Source organism: Cuculus canorus, chromosome 3 (assembly GCF_017976375.1).
Source record: "Cuculus canorus isolate bCucCan1 chromosome 3, bCucCan1.pri, whole genome shotgun sequence".
NCBI classification, from domain to species: Eukaryota; Metazoa; Chordata; class Aves; order Cuculiformes; family Cuculidae; genus Cuculus; species Cuculus canorus.
Window position 1 is genome coordinate 25,141,751 of NC_071403.1, and position 15,968 is coordinate 25,157,718.

A 15,968-nucleotide genomic window follows, 5' to 3' on the forward strand; every position below is an offset into this window, starting at 1 on the left:
AAACACTGAAATCAACTGATAACTAATACATCAAAGAATTTTTAAGTAGTATAAAGTACCTAAAATAATTCTTGGAAGAAATAAATAAAAATATGACAAAACCACATAGACTGTTAAATATTTTTAATCTAAAAAAAATCATGATACATTTTCCTAAAAAACATGTTTTTTCAACAACAGTATAGGTGGTAATTTCTGCCATAAATTTAGGATTAGGACCAGTCTCCATTGTTGCGCTGAGTAAGTCTGCAGTCAAAATCAGCATAATGCCCATTATATTATAAAAACCATACTTCCATCCCTTCTACCTGTGTTCTTTATTAATGCATCAAAACTTTTCCCCTATAAACTAGTAAAAGACCAATAATTAATAAACCATTCAAATAAATTATTATGAAATTGAAAAACATTAATATGAACATTAAATCCATAGCTACTATACAGCAGAGATCTATGGTAACGCTAAGAATTAATACCTGAATTTCCTTCAGGAATAAATTCAGTCTATGAAGTTATTTGCTTTGGGAAGCATCTGAACAACAGGCATTCTTGTTGTTTCAAAACGACAGCAGGGAGTCTGAAGCATACTGTTAACACCCTTTTGAGTAGATGTGACTACAGTTTCAATCTACTGGAATTCCTGCTGTGTTGCTTTGTATTTAATCACAATCTTTATTGGCATTTATTCATTGCAACTGTACTTTATTCATTTATTCACTTAAATGTTTATACAAAATGGAATATATAAAACAGTGGCAACATATTTTATGAGCAACAAATAAAAATTAAGCCTGCCTGCATTGCATGTGCATGTCTATTTAACAGATGCCCTGTTATTGTTTGACGGATGTCTGTGCCAGAAAAGGAGCTCGAAGCATATTCTGTTTAGTTTAGAAATAATTGATCCTTGAAAGATTTTCATTTTTCTGTTCACCAGATGTACACACATATGTATATGCATACCCTCTTTTTATAGTAAATATGTCATTTATATTTGCCACAGTCAGAATTCTAATTAAAAGGAAGTCTGATGGGTCAGAGCCTCCATTGCTAAAAGTCACTGTGTTTTCACTGCTGCCAGTCATAGCAACAAAGTAGTGCCAGTACAGGCTAACTGAAAGTATGGCTGGTGTTTTTTGTAATTTTGCCAAACAAAGAGTAAGTTCCTAACTTTTTCTTTTTTCTGTGTAATTTTTTCTGTGTCAGTCTAGGATGTAGATTTCCATTTTCTACCTGGGAACAGAAGCAGAAAAGTTTTCAAGTTTATACTCTTTAGTACTCTCTTGTACTACATTCCGCAATGAAGTTCCCAGGACTGGTGCCAGCAAGATGGGAATAAGCCACCAAATTCTACTTGCTAGACCAGAGTTTAGTTTATTTTGTGTGTTCTCAAAGAATCAGAGGTCACAGATATACTATCTCATTTTTAAGATATGTATATATAAGCAGTCAGAATTATATCTGTTCTCAAGTGAGAGGGACTCAGCCATCTACTAGCATCACTAAACATTCCCAAAGGTCATGGTTTGTTGCACCAGCAGCAGGATGCCTTTTGTTCAAACCAGCCAATGTTTCAAACTGGCCACTAAGGAAAAAGAGCATGTTATATCTACAATAATGAGACCCAGGAATTATTTCTCTACATGAAGCTCCTGAGCCTTTTCTCTTATTTCTGTCCTCTGGAAGGATGTCTGGGATTTTTCTTTAGCACATTGCCTCTTTGTACCTGCAGCTCTCTGGCCCTCAGACCAGAGATGAAACAGGTACAGTGTTTATCTCAGGTTTTAAATGCTGAGCTTAGAAGAGAATTGGAGGAGGGAGGAAATCAAGATTCAAGAACAGTGGTTTTGGTCAAAAAGCTGCTTCTTCAGGCACTTAATTTCAAAATTGCCTCATAGGAGTCTCTTAAAGGCCCTCCTTTTTGTCAGCAAAACCCCTATTGTGCTTAATTACTTTATTCTTGCCACAAAGAACAGTTGTGGCTGTTTTGTGCCTAAAATGCAGTGGGACACACAAGTACCTTTACTCTTCCTTAGCTGTGGGGTTCTGATCTAGACCATATGCTCCAACCACATGGCATAAACCCACAGGAGGAGATAACCCTCAAGAGCCAACATATTCACTTTATGCTGGTCTTGAACCAAGCACAGTACGCATAAATTAGTAGACCACAAATTTGAGCATTGACTTGGAATAAATATTTAAAGTATTTATATAAATTAGAATGACACAATCATCAGAGACACATCACATCATATCCTATAGCTTGATAACAAAAATGGGATGACAAATGGGGACTGAAACTTCCACTTGATCTATAAATGGTTTACTCCTTTACTAGAAGTTACCGAGTTCAGCACCTAAATGCATGAAAGCGTTAATAAGTGCACAAAGGTGTGTCTGCCCAGCTTGGATTTAGGCATCTCTGTCTCACAAAGAAAGGGGCTTTAAGCCAAGCTGCTCACTTTAGCAACTCCTTCTAATTGTGTTAGAAACTCTGTACAGTGGGTTTTGTGAATCCTGTTCTGAGGTACATTCCAGTCATCACAGTATTTCTCTAATCACTGTGTGGAAAATGTACTTATCTAACTTGTGGCTGGGGATGCTGCTAAGTAGAACTGAAGAGGCAGTTTGGCTTACTGCTGCACTGAGCCAAAATTCCCAGTGTGAGTCCAGGCCTCTGAGATTATCATTAAGTGAGAAAAAAATCCTCTTTAAAATAGTATTCCAGGCAGTAATTTCAGACTGATGGAACTAATTCTGAGAATTATAAATTACTCAAAGTAGTAGTGCTAAGGACTTAAGCGGCAACCAGAAGCAAGCTACAGACTCATATTTTAGGGCCTTTAGGGACCACTAAACTCATCTAGTCTGACCTACTGCCTAATTCAGGCCAAACAATTTCATCTAGTAGTTCCTGCAATGAACAGTATTATTCTTCCCTACAGTGCAAGTCAGAATTAGGCAGTCCTTTAGCTTGTAGCTGAAAAAGAAGACATCCAGTTTTGACTTAAGCATTTCAAGCTTGAATGAACTCCTTTCCAAATATAAAGAAAACATGAAGAAAGCCAAGTCTCCATATTGCTACTCATTGGAAGGCTAAGAAACAGTAAGGACAGTAGTGTTCTGAATTACAAAAATTTGGTGCTGGGGAAGGTCATGGAGCAGGTCATCTTGAGTGCTATCACACAGCACACACAAGACAACTGGGCGATCAGGACCAGTCAGGATGGGTTTATGAAAGGGAGGTCCTGCCAAACCAACCTGATCTGCTATGACAAGGTAATCCACTTAATGGACAAGGGGAAGGCTGTGGATATAGTGTACTAGGACTTCAGTAAAGCTTTTGACACTGTTTCTCACAGTATACTGCTTGAGAAACTGGCTACCACTGGCCTGGACAGGCATATCCTATGCTGGGTAAAAAAACAGCTGGATGGCCAGGCGCAAAGAGTGGTAGTAAAGGGAGTTAAATCCAGCTGTAGGCCAGTCACAAATGGTGTTCCCTAGGGCTCAGTGCTGGGTCCAGTTCTGTTCAATATCTTTATCAATGATCTGGATGAAGGGATTGAGTGTAGCCTTAGGAAGTTTGCAGATGACAGTAAAGTGGGAGAAAGTGTCAATCTGCTTGTGTGTAGGGAGGCTCTACAGAGGGGTCTGAACAGTCTGAAATGATAGGCTGAGACCAATGGGATGAGGTTCAATGAGGCCAAGTGTAAAGTCCTGCACTTGGGACAAAACAATCCCATGCAGCGCTACAGGCTTGGGGAAGAGTGGCTGGAAAGCTGCCTGGCAGAGAAGGACCTAGGAATGTTGGTTGACAGCCGGCTGAGTATGAGTCAGCAGTGTGCCCGGGTGGTCGAGAAGGACAATAGCATCTTGGCCTGTATCACAAACAGTGTGGCTATCAGGACCAGGGAAGTGATTGTGCCCCTGTACTCAGCACCAGTAAGGCTGCACCTTGAATGCTGTGTTCAGTTTTGGGCCTCTCATTACAAGAAAGACATTGAGGTCCTGGAGCGTGTCCAGAGAAGAGCAACAAAGCTGCTGAAGGGGCTGGAGAACAAGTTTTATGACTGACTGAGAGAACTGGGGCAGTTTAGCATAGAGAAGAGAGGGCTGAGGGGAGACCTTATCACTATCTACAACTATCAGAATAGAGGATGTAGAGAGCTGTGTTGGTCCCTTCTTTCAAGTGATATATGATAGTATAAGAGGGAATGGCCTCACGTTGCACCAGGGAAGGTTCAGACCACACATGAGGAAAAATTTCTTCATCAAAAGGGTTACTGGGCACTGGCAGAGTCTACCCAGGGAGATGGTTCAGTCAGCATTGCTGGAGGTATTTAAAAGATGGGTAGATGAAGTGCTTAGGGATATGATTTAGCAGTGGATAGGTATGGTTGGGCTTGATGATCTCAAAGGTCTTTTGCAACCTAGTGATTCTATGATTCTATGACCACTGAGGTTTTAAAATAGGTTAATTCTGGAGGCTGAAAGGATTTTCCTAATGATTCCACTCAACATAGCTCTGGGCATATTCCAAAACCACTGCAACTAGCAGAAATCTTTCATTGTCTTAGACAACAGTTTGGAGCCAACTCAATGTCTAAAACATGTTCTAAAATATTGACCCACACAATGGGCTATAAGATGAACCTTTATGATTGATTTTACACTTATAAACAACTAAGTAGTAAAGTTAAGTGTCATCTTGAAACTCAATCTATATTCTACAAAAAATAAAGGAGACAACTTTAACCTTAGTACATTGTACTTAACATAGAAAAAAGAAGCTTGAAATGCATCAAAAATCATATTGAAAAAATACATATAATACATGTAGTAGCTGAATCTGAGCAAACAACGGAGTGTATTTTATATCAGCACTTCAGTGTCTTTTGGAATATAGAATGGATAGGCCCTTTGTCACAAAAAAAGACAGTCTTGAGATTTGTTTCAGAGGAGAATTTAAGGTGTTGAACTGATGTGAGGTCATGTGTCCAAAGGATCAAAAATAACTGTCACAGAAAATATCTGAGGTCATTTGACTCCCTCCTGGAATTTTTTTCCAATAAGCTGAGAATAAGTGGAGTATAAAAAGCCTAACAAAGTTTTGTTACATTCAAGAAACTGTTGACCTCTGTTACACAAGCTTAAGGCTCAACTCTGAACTACCATATTGCACCCCTGTGCAACCTCCCACACCAACAGTCTGTAGCAGAATGGAAGGAAACTCCTATTCAGTGACTCCTCTGTCACTCTTGTTTCAGTCCAGGATAAATAATCCAATATAGAGGGAAAATAATTGGTATTAGGCACAGGACCATCTATCCTTGATTACCTCCTCCACGGAGTGGTTTGAGAACTAAATTGTAGTCTCAGAAAAAGTTTTTGTCTCTCTGGTCAATAAAATGCAAGTCTTCCCCAACAACATCCTTGGCTTTTGGTCATAATTGGTAATGGCATCTCAAAAGCTGCCATGAATATATTCATGGTTATTTCCAACCAAGCAAAAAGTCATTTGCATAGCTATACTCTCAAGCTGAGGGACATCCAACCAGCCACTAGAAAATGCTGAGGAAGGAGCATCAAAATTTAGGCAAACTTGAAAGAAATTAAGCCTGATGATATTTTGTAACAGAAATGCCTTATAGTTTGGCTGTTAAGCATAGTAGAGCAGACCTGAATTGTTTCATTGTGAAGTAACGTAGTTCCAAATAAGGCACACCTTCATTTAGTGTATCATTGCTCTGTGGTAAAATAATGATCTGTTGAGTAAGGGGATTTGATTGGCAGTGGAAAACAGTACAATGAGTGGAAGATCCAAAGGAGAATTCACAAAGAATGGATATGGTTAGATGAATGCAGGTAACAGCCTTCTTTCTTTGACAAAAAAAACCAGCTTGCCTTTCTTAAATGTGCCAGAAAGTATTCTTTTGTGTTCATTAGCCAGGAACCAAGGCTACTTTCATTAAGGTTTAATTTAGTGTATGAATATTTTTTTGTTGTTTAAATACGTTACATGAAGAGAAGAAAATGTTATTTTCAAACCTCAAAAAAACCCTAGAAATACCAAAGATGTGCCTCCAGCTCCTCCTATGAACTGGTTTAACAGATGCATTCTGAATAGTTGTCTCAGACTTCCAAATCTGAATTTAGTTTCACAATTTATTCATCAGCAAGTAAAATACAATAATTTCTTTAGAATCACAGCTTACTTTAAATCATGTTTTCTTACTACCATGTATACCAAAATATTATTTTACAATTGCATGTCTTTAAAGATAGCCTTCTGTTTTTCAGGTGGGAAGTGTCAAAAGTAAGTACTTTTAAACATTCCTGTGTGCCTTCTGCAATATCCATTCATTACTCAAAAGCAGCACACATTACATGCTGTTACAGCATAAGATGGTGTACAGTCAATGCCATCAGCTGGCAAATGTTTGATCCCAGCACAACAGTTTGCTAGGGATTGTTTAAGCCTCGGGATTCTTGCAGGCTCTCAAGATTCACAATAGATAAGCATTTTACAGAATGCTTTATGGTGCCTGCTGAGTGGTTTCCTGCAGGTCGCATCAATTCACCACGCTAATCCACTGATGGCAATAAACAGTCATTTAATTACTTATAAAGACCACTTTCCACTTCTGGATGTAGATAGGTTGCTGGCAGTGACTTTAAAAGGAGGTACTGATGTGAGTTCGAACCTAGAATCTGCTTCTATGTGGTTTGGGTTTACTCTCTTGCTTGGTGGTTTGGCTGGAAGTCCAAAGACCTAGATGGTGTTTTCAGATGTCTTGCTTCAGCTGCAGCAAAACTGTTTTATCAAAATGCTCCATCAGCACCCTCATGGCCTTATCTCCCAAATATAGACATTTTCTGGTTCTGGAGTACCCTTCATGTACTGGAGGTGAACATTAAAAAAAGAAAACTACTCCATTCCATGTGACCTGGGCAAGACTACACTTGGAAACACTAATGCTGCAGATCCACCAGATCATAGTCTGCAAGGTAGAGGCAACACCCCAGGGCACTGCACATGTTGCTTGGTTTTCCTCTTCTAAAATTTTACAGTGCTGGCAGAGGTCACTATTACTATTACACACTACTGTTGTGGTCCATATGAAAATGTGGAGTCAGAGTCTGCCCACACCATACCAAACAGGGAACCATCCAGATGTAGTGACATGGCTTGCACCGACATGGCTTCCACTCTCCTCTGCAAGCTGCCTAACAAAGACACTCCTCTCAGCCTCATGGTTCAATCTGCATTTATCTATTAATTTATAGCAGATCTTGGACAATCATTAGCTAATCAACTGAGTCATTCCTTTAAGGAGCAAATTTAGACTAAGTTTGAACAAAAAAAATACGTCAGTCTAGTTGGAAAGATACCATTTTCACCTTTAACTTCTTTGGTAGGAATTTAACTCTTGGAAGTTCAGGAAATCATTAAACACTAGAAATTAAAATGTTAGAAAACTTTTAGGATTTCAAACTATATCACATTTGATGGATGGTACAACCCAAAGAGCTCTGCAGCTGTGTATTTATTGTGAACACTACGGCAGGCTAAGGAACACACCTACTTACTCAGCATTGGTATTAGACTGATTGTAGCTTTGTCTCCAAAGACTAGATTCACTTCATCTAATTTTAGATTCCCAAATGAAGTAACTAGTGTGTCCGCGTAGCCAAGCAAAAAGTAGTATCACCGTGGCTAGTAACAGGCTGCAAGGCTTTTAATAACTGCAAGGGCTAATGATGAGGCTTTTCAAATTCTCCCTGTCTTGTCTTGCCTTTGTCAGTCAGCTTGCTTAGTTGAACCTGCAGTTGCCTAATGACCAGGTGGACATAACCTAATTTAATTTAGCCTTGCTTAGCTTTGTATAATTTTGTGTGCAGCACCTATAGTTGCACCTATAGTTGCTGTTGACATATTTCCTGTAAGTAATAGATACTTATTACAGGCAGCTATTCTGGCAGTTAATCTGTGTAGAATGAATTATCTATGAGTCCAGAATAACAACATGGTACAGTGCAAAACAAGTGCAGGATGCTAGCAGGGGCCATGGAAACGTGGGCCCAAGCCCAGAGGCTTCAGGGCTGTACACAACTTGCACATTATCGACTACTGAGCATTAAAGGAGTGCATCTCCTGGATGTCAATGAAACTCATTTTAGGAGTCACCAAGAGAACAGGGAAACGAGTATCTGACATATGTAATGCACACCATAGAGAACAAACTCAGAATTTATTTGGAATTGCAGGTCAATGGAGGCTTTGTTAGAAAGCCAAAACAGCACTAAATTTACACACAGTTCAGAAAGAAGAGACTGTCAACACCACTGTCCTCCTGGTAAAGGACTTGAGAAATTGAGTATTGAAGTAACTGGACTACTGAAGTAAAGGGAAAAGTAAAGAATGGTATACATTGACAGAATTAAAAATGAGTTCTTGAGTGAAAGACAAGAAGAAAGTATTCTTGTAAATATTCAACCCAAGACATATTGGGGACTTACTTATAAAAGTGTTGAGTGCTCACATCTGCAAGCAAAGTATACTTGAGCTGTGTTCCGGATATACAAAGTGCTATAGCAATCCTAAATACTCCAAAAACTGGGTTTCCAAGCATCATATTTTTAAATATATCTAGGTACCAAAAATTGCAAAACATACGTCTATAAGGATTTTAAAAAAAAAAAACTGAGAGGGTAGATGCCTAAAACCTATGAGGAGATGTTAGTATCTCCTTAGGCTAATGATCTCCTTGGACTAATTTCCCCTGCCTGCACTTTTAAGATCTAAAAAATCTGTGTATCTGAAATTTGGCAGCCTAAATGAATTGATAATTTTGACAGCATTTGTCTAAGTCGCTCTGTGCCTCAGTTCCTTTTGTTTAAAAAGGGTAATACTAGTATTTTGTGTCAAAGGGCTGACAGGAAGAAGCATTGAACTAAAGGCTTTGAAGTATTTAGAAACAAGAGTGAGAAAGCTACTGAAATATCATAGCATCTGATCATTTGCAGATCTACCCCACAGTGCAGTGTTTGGATAATGTAGACAAAATACAGCTCAAGCTATAGCCAGTCAGGAGAATCAGGTCTCCAAAGAGAATTTTGAGGGAAGGGATCTGTGCTTTTATTTTTCTTTTCTTTTACTTTTCTTTTTTTTTTTTTGTTAAAGTGCTATTAAAAAATATTAAGACATCTTTAAGAAATTCTTCCAAATGCCACACCATTATCTGAGCCAGAGTGGTTGGAGAGACTGATCATTAGGTCTGCTATCCTTATTCACAACATAGTGTGTCAAACAGAAGTTTAAAAGGCAACTTGATCATGGTTCATAAAGACCCAGAGGAGTAGTCTTCTGATATTTGGGACACTTTAATCTGACAGACACCAGCATAACAAGATCAAATTTTTGGATAAGGTGGAGACAGAAATGTACAAATTAGGAAGAAGAAACAAATTTTATCAAGGAGGATAATTAATCATTGGTGCATCTTACCAAGGGAAGTGACAAATTTATCATAACTCTTTAATTCAACATTGAATGACTTTCCAAATGATGGGATGCAAACAACAAATATTAGTGCTACACAGCAAATGGGAAGAATAACTCCTACCTACAAAGGAACATTGTCTATCCATCAATATGCAGGCATCCAGACAAAGTTGGTGTCATCTCCTCACTTAAAATGAATGTATCTTTACTTTGCTGCCTTTCATGATGAACCAAAGATGGGCATATACCATAAGATGTACAGCATGCAGTCATTGAACTAAACATGCAGCAGCTATCTTTGGGGAATGTAGTGTGCCTTTTTTTTTTCCCAGGAAAATTAATTACAGGTAATTATTATGCATCAGTTTTTTAATATCATATATCTGCACTGCTCTTTAACAAATACAAATTAAAACACTGTCCTGGACTTCTACTGCATCACAAATTAAATAGTAAACAGATTATAAAAGAAGGAAAGAGTGAACTACATTATTATGTAAAAATTGTTTACAATGGCATTTCTGTTTTTTGCATTTGTTGTCATTTGTTTGCATTTGCTTTCAATGTCTTTATTTCAAAATAGGTGAATGTTTTAGATGTTCCAGAGACTATATTCCTCATCAAGGGTAATACAGATGATTCCCAGCAGTAAACATAAATAAATATATAAATAAATGTATGCCATTAGTCTTGAAGAGTTTGTATCCCTCTATACCAACTATGAACATACATCCTAATTTGTATGCTCATAGAACTCAATGCAGCTTAAAGATAGTGAGAAAACCTCGACAGTAGACAAGCCACCTTATGTTAGATACTCTATTTGGGACATTTTTGCCAATTAGGAGAGATCATTATTGAGATGGTAGGAAATGAAAAAAGGGGAAGAGAAATTTTTTGTGCTAAACACTTTGAAAAACTTGCCTTTCACAAATTCACATACCCATTTGTTTTCTCCTGAATAAAATTCCAGAGGAGGATTTACACTTTATATAAATTCAGGTGGTGGCATTTAGACTCTGACCTATAATGGGTTACTCAGGCATTTAGAAAGAACATGACAGGACCTAATGTTGCCACTCATTATTCACACTACAAACAGTCTTGCTGCAGACATATGATGCAGTTTAATCAGACACAGTATTTATATATTCAATATTACTCAAATAAATGGGAGGTAATAAACTGGAGGTGAGATGGGAGTACTACTCATTTTCCAAAACCATCAGCTAGTTTTGCAAGAGAGATTTCCTCTCTCCACAGACCTTGCCTCTCTTATGTTCCTAAACCATCACAGACACAGCAGTAATTATGCAAATTAGTACATTTTGATTTTAGCATTCTGATTAATCTTCTGGTTTGGTGTTTAATGATAGCCACTAGATTTCCAGAAAGTATTTCCTCAGAAAAGTGAATTAAATTGGACACCGTGAATATTGACATCCAGTGTGATTGATCTTGTTCTGAATGCACCAATGGAGTTCTGGAGTTTGTCTGTACTCAAAATATACTAAATACTCAATGGAATATTACTTCACGGATTTTATTCAATTGGAACTTTGTGGCAAAAAGTATAATCACTGTATGACTTGTTCTTCAATTTTATGCATTCACCAAAACACTGAAACTTTTCCAAATGTACTTTCTCAGAAGTGGAAGTGGATTTTGTGACTATTGTTTCTTCAGTGATTCATAAAGCATAGAAACGATCCTATGTTTTTAACTGCAATCAGCATAAAATAATCAAAATATTGTCCTTCTTGCTCTGCAAATTTGCAAAGAAGCTTTGAACATTAACTTATAATTAACTTGAATGGCAGCCTTTGACTGCATACATTCTTGAGGTGGAAGTTTCCAAATCACCAAATGTTTCTTTTCACCATCTCTCCTGCAGTCAGCACAAAGGTAGCTCCTCAAATCCCTCTGTGAGCTACCAACTTCGGCTTGTCTGTATGCACAAACTTTTCATGGCTGCTTCCTACTCCATCGTACATATTTCTGCATCTCCTAGCTGTCTAGTGTATGTGGATACAGGATTTTGAGATGATACATTACCATAATTACTAGCTGCTGTTTGGAACCGTACTGGTAGACCATGACTCTGTTGTCCTACATACTGTAAAATGTGAGAATAAAAAGATGGCTTCTGACTCCAACAAGCTTATAGTCCTTAGAGACAAATGAATGAAGCCAGGCATGTTAGAGATGAGGTCAAAACAAAGAAACAGATCTATAACCTATAATTAATCATTAAGAGTTGTAATGGATACTGAAGAAAACCACTCAGAGAGAAGAGGATTAACTCTTATACGGGTGAAAAGACTTAGAATCATAGAATCATAGAATAGTTTGGGTTGGAAGGAACCTTAAAGATCATTTAGTTCCAAACCCCCTGTCATGGGCAGGGACATTCTGCTAGACCAGGCTGCCCAAGGCCCCATCCAACCTGGCCTTGAACGCCTCCAAGGACAGGGCATCCACAACCTCCCCAGGCAACCTGTTCCAGTGCCTCACCACTCCCATGGTGAAGAAATTCTTCCTAATGTCCAGTCTAAATCTGCCCCTCTCCAGTTTGTACCCATTCCCCCGGTCCTATCCCCACAAGCCTTTACGAACAGCCCCTCTCCAGCTTTCCTGTAGCCCCATTCAGGTACTGGAAGGTCGCTATAAGATTTCCTCTGAGCCTTTCTTCTCCAGGCTGAACAGGCCCAACTCTCTAAGCCTGTCCTCGTAGGGAAGGTGCTCTAGCCCTCTGATCATATTTGTAGCCCTCCTCTGGACTCGTTCCAACAGCTCTATATCCTTCTTATGTTGAGGATTCCAGAATTGGACACAGTATTCCAGATGAGGTCTCTCAAGAGAGGAATAGAGGGGCAGAATCACTTCCCTTGACCTGCTGGCCACCCTTCTTTTGATGTAGCCCAGGACAGGGTCGGCCTTCTGGGCTGCAAGCGCACACTGCTGGCTCATGTCGAGCTTCTTGTCAATGACCAGTACCCCCAAGTCCTTCTCTGCAGGGCTGCTCTCAATCATGTCATCTCCTGTTGTGTACTGAAAATGGGGATTGCCCCAACCCAGGTGCAGGACCCTACACTTGGCCTTGTTGAACCTCATGAGGTTCTCACAGGCCCACTTCTCCAGCCTGTCCAGGTCCCTCTGGATGACATCCCATCATTCCGGTGTGGCAACTGCACCATTCAGCTTGGTGTCATCTACAAACTTGCTGAGGGTGCACTCAATCTTACTGTCAATATCATTGATAAAGATATTAAACAGCACTGGTCCCAGTATGGACCCCTGAGGGACACCACTCATCACAGATCTCCACCTTGACTTTGAGCGACCGACCACTACTCTTTGAATGCAACTGTCCAACCAGTTTCTTATCCACTATACTGTCCACCCATCAAATCCATATCTCTCCGATTTAGAGAGAAGGATTTTGTGGGGGACTGCGTCAAAGGCTTTACAGAAGTCTAGATAGATCTCATCTGTTGGTTTACCCATGTCCACTGCTGTGGTTGCCCCATCATAGAAAGCCACTAAGTTGGTCAGACAGGATTTGCCCCTGGTGAAGTCATGCTGGCTGCCATTAATCACCTCCATGTCCTCAATGTGGTTTAGTATAACTTCTAGAAGGATCTGTTCCATGATCTTCCCAGGCACAGAGGTGAGGCTGACAGGTCGGTAGTTCTCAGGGTCATCTTTTCTACCCATTTTAAAAATGGGCACTATGTTACCCTTCTTCCAGTCACCAGAGACTTCTCCTGACTGCTATGACTTTTCAAATATTATGGAGAGTGGCTTGGCAATCACATCTGCCAGTTCCCTCAGGCCTCTGGGATGCATCTCATCAAGTCCCATAGACTTATATATGTTCAGATTCTTCAGGTGGTCATGAACCTTATCCTGCTCTCTATGGGAGGGCATTTAGCCCCCTGGTCACCATCTTGCTGTCCCATGACCCAGGAGGGGCGAGGAGAGCACTTATTGGTGAAGACTGAGGCAAATAAGTTGTTAAGTACCTCAGCCTTCTCCTCATCTTTTGATACCTGATCCCCATTTCCAACCGTCAATGGGAGTACTTTCTCTTTGACCTTCCTCTTTTGACTGGTGTACCTGCAAAAGTCCTTCTTGTTGGTCTTCACTTCCCTTGCCAAGTTCAGCTCCAGCTGAGTCTTGGCCTTCCTGACTTCATCCTTACACGGCTGGGCAGCGTCTCTATACATGTCCCAGGTTCCCTGTCCCTGCTTGCACTGCCTGTGCAGTTCCCTCTTCTTTTTCAGTTTAACCAGAAGGTCTCGACTCAGCCATGCCAGTCTCTTCCCCTTCCTGACTGATTTTCTACATACAGGCACTGAGTGCTCTTGCACTTTATGGAAAGCTTCCTTAAATATTTTGCAGGTCTGTTCTGCTCCTTTGTCTCAGAGGACCATGTCCCAGGGGGTCCTACCAAGTAATTCCTTGAAGAGCTGGAGGTCTGCTTTCCTGAAATTTAGTGTCCTGACTATACTCTTCACCTGTCCTATACCCCTCTGGACCTTGAACTCCACCATTGAATGATCACTGCAGCCCAGGCTGCCTCCAATCCTGATGTCACTGAAGAGTTCACTTGTATTGGTGACCATAAGGTCCAGTATTTCATCTCCTCGGCTGGCGGTCTCTATCATCTGGACTAAGAAATTATCCTCAATGCACTGCAGCAGTCTCCTGGATTGCCTACAGCTTGTCGTGCTACTTTTCCAGCATATGTCGGGGCGGTTAAGTCCCTGAGTAGGATGCGAGACTTCTAAAGCTATATATCTCTCCATAACAATACTGTAGAAAGGATTACTATGGAGTTCAATGCTTTGCTTGTCTCCATGATTTCAATCTCATGTATGCAGAACCATCTTTCAAATAGAAAACTTGTCCATTTTTCTAACTGTAGGCTCCGCTTAACCATGCTGGGCTTTAACATGAAACAACTATTTTTATTCCTCTCAGTGTTAGCAGTAAAAAATGCCACAAAACCTAGGACTTCAGATATTTTCTTCCAGTAAGGAACTCAATAACACTCAAAATATTCTGCAGAATGTATCAATCCAAAATTAAGTTGTGCCTGCCTGCATAGTAGGCTTCTGCTGCCTAGCTTTGTGAATCACTGATATGGAAATGTCTTTCAGAGCTCCTTTTATAAGACCACTTGCATTTAAAACAAACAAGCAAAACCCAACTAAAACCAAGAAAAAACAGAGCTTTTAGATCTTTAGCTTGTTTAACTCAGAGATAATCAGATAAAGTATGCGATACCTTGCTTCCACAAGATTAAGATTTCCTTACTAGGACAGAATTGCTGCTACTTTACACTACTGCAGGAAAAACTTTAAATCATTCCTTGTAAAGACATGGCGCTTAGTGAACAATTCTGTTGATGGTACACAGAACAGATTAGAGCTTGCAGCGTAGCTCTATCGACTTGGTAGCACTACCTAAGGTTCAAAGAAATTGATACATTCTTTGTTTCCAAAATCACCAAATTTAGTGCTGAATTAATAGAGAAAAAAATCTGTTGATATGTTTATCCTCCTTTTTTCTTGCACTAAGCTTCATTTTAGTACAATACTGATGGAATATATATATGAAGTATCAATGATATAATGCTGGGGCATAAGACAGGAGTTAAGGCAGGAGAACCCATAATTAGATTTTTCTCAGTACATCCATCTTTATTTATCCAAGAAGCCAAAGTCATTATTATTTACTCAAGAGTCTCCTTGGAGAGTTGAACTGTAAAGATTTACTGCATATTATGAGAATCTGTAAGAGTAATGAATGGGTCTAGAACTACTCTCTTCAGCCAGCTCTTCACAGGAAAGCTCATCTTGGGGAGCCCCAAATCCTACTTTAATGCTAACCCTAACTGTCATCACAGAGTTGTTCCAACAGAGAGTTGGCTGTGTAGAGTTGTCCTGCAGAGTGTTGTTCTGCAGCGAATTCTCTGATGCACAGAACTGGTTGCAGAGAGTTGTCTATTTCCATGTGAAAATCCCCCAGCTCAATTATTTGTCCCTTTTATACTTGATTAAAATAGGACTAAGTTATACCAACATCTATTTGTTTGGTTGTCTATATTTCCATATAGAAGATATTTTAGTAAGTGATTTATTTTATTTTCTCTAAAATATAGGTGTTAGCAGGTACTATAAATGTGCCTAAGAATGAAGACTTAAACCAGTCAGATATCAGAGTTAAACATGCTCAGCCTGCTGTAAAGTAAAAACTGAAAACACACAGCGCTTTCTCAGATTCAAATATTAGTAATATTTTGTGTTATTTTTAGTCTTAAACATATCCAAAGCCTCAGCTTGGGTTCAGCTCTCACTATTCAGTTCCTGTCTGGATCTAGGATCCTACTCCTCATCCCACAACCCTGCAAACTGCAACGGGCCACTGCGCTCATCAAGGTCATTAAGGC